This window comes from Olea europaea, unplaced genomic scaffold, assembly GCF_002742605.1.
Source record: "Olea europaea var. sylvestris unplaced genomic scaffold, O_europaea_v1 scaffold939, whole genome shotgun sequence".
Lineage (NCBI taxonomy): Eukaryota > Viridiplantae > Streptophyta > Magnoliopsida > Lamiales > Oleaceae > Olea > Olea europaea.
The window spans coordinates 123,172-127,458 of NW_019267882.1; the positions used below are offsets into that span (position 1 = coordinate 123,172).

General features: G+C 40.4%; 1 pseudogene; it reads right to left on the reverse strand.

The window, feature by feature from the left end:
* Nucleotides 1-1,155: 1,155 nt before the first annotated feature.
* Nucleotides 1,156-3,220, reverse strand: LOC111392548 (annotated as a pseudogene).
* Between the last annotated feature and the right edge of the window lie 1,067 nt (nucleotides 3,221-4,287).

The following is a 4,287-nucleotide window of genomic DNA, read 5'->3' on the forward strand; positions in this document are numbered from 1 at the left end:
CTTGACTTGCACCTTCCCACTGTTGTTGTTCTTGTTGTTCTTCTTCCAACCCTTTTTGTTTGGACAATTCGCCTTGAAATGCCTAAGCTCGCCACATTTGAAACAAGACCTTTCCACAAGAGGTCTAGAACTTGATCTAGATTTTTCTCCCTTGCCCTTTGGTCGCACATTGCTCCTACCTCTTACAAACAATCCTTGAGCTTGCTCCTTGTTACCAATGGTAGACATGCCACTAGTTGCAATCTTTCGAAGATCATCCGCTAGAAGTGACGTTCTAGTGTCCTCCATCACAAGTTTATCACCCACAAGCATCAATGTTTGTACTAGGTTCTCGTAAGACTTTGGCAATGAAAGAAGTAGTAGAAGTGCTTGATCCTCATCATCTACATCCACATCAATGTCCTTCAAGTCCGATATGATCCTATCAAACTTGTTGACGTACTCCCGGATTGGTGTACTCTCATCCATCTTGCAAGTATACAATTTGGACTTCAAGTAGATCCGATTTGTTAGAGTCTTCGTCATGAAGTTCGCCTCCAACTTTGTCCACACCTCCGCCGCCGTTACCTCACTATCAACCAAGAAAGCAACATCTCTTTCAAGGCAAAGAATGATAGACGCTCGTGCCTCAAGATCTAACTCTTCCCAATCCTCGTCTGACATATCAATGTGCTTCTTCTCCTTTCCCGCCAATGCCTTGTGCAACTTTTGAGAAATCAACAAATTTTTCATTTGCATTCTCCTATATGAAAAATCATTCTTCCCATTGAATTTTTTCTATCTCATACTTCCCAATCTTCACCATTCCTCTAGTAGACATGATTTACTCACTTGTTTACCGAAAATAAACCACAAAAGTTCACTTGGGAATTTTCACAAACACCTTGTGCACAACAAAGTTCAAGCAACTCACCACAAAATCGAAGCTTAACCACCTTGATTTAGGATGTAGCTCTAATACCAAATTGTTGGGAAAACACCTCCCAATGAATGCCCAAAGATCAAACTAAGTTGGCAAAGTGAAAATTTCCAAAACACTTGAAGAACAAGAAAATGAGGAAGAAATGATTTCCAATAGAATATATGAAGATCAATGTGTTTGGATTACTTGAACAAGCCTCAAGTTAATCCACAAGAAAGAAAATAACTTTGAATTTATACCCAAGATGAATAAGCTTCTATCTTGTAAATTCTCACCAAGTTTTCTCTCTTCTTTCTCTCTAAAAAATGGCCCAGGTCTTGAGTTAATGAAAGGAGGCACAAAACCGGGTATAAATACACTATCGGGGCGCCTAGGCGCCAGGTTCCTGCCTGGAGATAACACTTGGGGCGCCTAGGTGCCATGTGAGGCAGAAACTGGGCGCCTGGGCGCCCACTCCTGGTGCCTGGGCGCCCGGCAGAACTTCCCCCTTCCTCTGCAGAACCAGCCTCCCTTCTCTTCCCACAGTAATCTACATAGAGAGCTGAGGATGGACAGATTGGCAGATCGCCCTGGAGCTGGTTGTTATGAATGTCTAAATAATCAAGAAATTGAATGTTGTAAGGTTTTTGCAGATCTTGTAAGAGATTGTAAGAAAGATTTAAATAAGTAAGACTTCCATTTGCGACTTCCCAAATCCAATTAGGAATGTCCCCTGTAATTTGGTTGTGTGAAAGGTCTAAAAAGGACAGATTTGATTGGTTTCTCAGGTCAGGAAAACTTTTTAGATTGCAGGATGCTAAGCTTAACTTATTCAGTTGTGGAAATGGATATGAGCTCGAAGAGCTGATGCTTGCGTTGACTGACAAGCGATTGTGATCGAGCTTAAGAATCTTGAGGTTTTGGAGGTTACGGATATTTTCCATGTGTACAGTGCCGTTAAAGAAGTTGGATGAAAGAACGAGAAGGTCAAGTTTCGAAGTTCAAAGAAAAAATTGGGAATAGGCCCTTCTAGAAGATTACTACTCAAATCGAGTGTATACAATTGAGATGAGGACGTACTCGAAGCTTCATTGACTTGGCCACCAAATTGATTGTTAATCAGTTGGAGTTCCTGTAGTGAAGGGAGCTCAAACAGAGCAGGGGGGATGCTCCCGTTGAGTGAATTATAACTTAAGTCTATATGCTCAAGATCATTAAGTCCCTCAAAATGCATAGAAGAAAGTGATCCGGTGAGACCATTACTAGAGAGGTCTATATGGGTAAGTTTCTTGGCCATATTGAAAAGTGGGAGTAAACCAGTGAATTTGCAATCCATCAGATCAATCCACGACAACATGCCAAGGTTACCAATAGAATCAGGCAATGAACCTGAAAAGTTAGTGTAGCTAAGAATGATTTCTCTAAGAGATCCACCCCAGTGAAATTGTGGCAAATTGCCATTGAGCAAGTTATTGTTCCCCAAATACAGATTCTGTAAAGTGGGTAGCTGGAAGATTTTTTCAGGAAAAAATCCTTGCAAAGAGCAAGAGAACATGCTCAAAGTGGTCAGTTTCGGGAAATTTGCAAAGGAGTATGGAATTGTTGTGGACAGATTGTTCTCGTCAAGACTGAGAAACGAAAGATTTTGAAGCTGTGACAAGGAAGAATCTAGAGGACCTGAAAGAAAACAATTAGACAGGCTTAAACTGCTTAGATTTGGTAAAGACGAAGACAAGGCCTGGCACCATTCACTCCCTGGAGCTGAAATACTAACACCATCAAGATGAAGTTCTCGAAGCTCTTTAAGGTTCTGAACAAGCGTTTTCAGATTGGGATTCTCAAGTTTCATTGGCCAAGTCGGAGAGGAATATAGGTCAAAAAAGAAAATGGACAGATCAAGAGTAACCAACCTTGTCATCCTCGAAACCTCAATTGGAATCTGCCCAACAAAACCTGCATTTGATAAGTTCAGGTACGTCAAATTCGCAAGATTATAAATCCCCTTCGGAATCTGAATGTCATGCAATCTGTAGTAAGCCAAATTCAGCTTCTCAAGATACTGGAAACCAAGAAGACTAGTTGAATTCTCAATCCCACCCGAAATCGATTCTTGATCCAGCTCCAAACTGATCACATGCCGACAATCCTCCGACTGATTCCATGTCACCAGTTTGACAGAAAGTGTCTCGTTGAAGATGATGCTGTTCTTGAATTGAATCAATAATGACCGTTGATCATCGAGACATTGGCCAGAAGCCAGTTTAGTTGTCAAGGAAGAATTTAACTTAAAGTCATCTTTCATTTTATGTAACAAGACTTTCTGATCCTCCAGTGTTAGTGTTATTGGGTTGCTGTTTTATCTGTGTGATGGTCCAGCCCAACTTACCTGACCCGGTTCAAGCCCAACAGTGAGAAGGATTTGGAATTGGTTGTTAAATGATAAAAGCGTGTTTTGTGAATTGAAATAGCAACTTACCCCTGATCTGCGACACGTGGTGCAATATGGACCGTTGGATCTGATTTGCGTGAATCAATTATTATTGTTACTAGGGTTTGAGATATTAGGCAACACACACACTTTTCATTTTTTCTCTGGACGGCAGTCTCCTTTATCCTTCGTGTTCTCTCTGTAATTTGTAGATTTTCTCTTGTGATCTGTTTGTAGATCTTTGAGTGAGAGTTAATTTTGAACTCTTGTGTGAGTTCGTTTATGTACTGAGAGATTTGTGGTGCTGTGATTGGAACTTTGTGTTCCGGTGTGTTCTTGACACTTTTGCTGTATTTGGCCGTTTGATTTAGTGGATTCAAGCTTATTCCCTTGTGGATGCTCAACGGGGACTAGGCGATCTAACCAATCGCTGAACCTCGAGGCTTCGATCGAAAAATTGTTTTGTGTTTTTACTGCTTTAAGTTCAGATTTACATTTTTTATCTTAGTCCTTTGCGATTTTTTGTTGTTTCGAAAACGATCCTTGTTACTACAGTGGTATCAGAGCTCTGTTGGAAATTTTTGTTTGGTTTTCAAATTTTTAGTTACGGGTTTGAAAACCCTAATCGCCGGCCAAAGATAAAACGGCAGATCTTCAAGATCTGCCAACATTTCCTGTTGAGGAATATTCGACTCAGTGTTCGATCGAAGTTTGACACTATTTAGTGCACTTCTACACCTTCGAGTTTTGGTGTTGATCTCTTCTGAAAAAAAATTTTTACTCCCCCTGTTTCTGTTTTAAAATTGTTTTAACAAAAATTATATATTTTCTTGTGGTTATTGCTGGTTCAAAAACCGTGTAAATCCCTTGGTGTCCCTTCTGAAATCTGCAGTTCTTTGTGTTCCGTAGTCAGGGGTTGTGATCTTGTTGAAAGAAGTACATGTTCTTGATGTTCTTG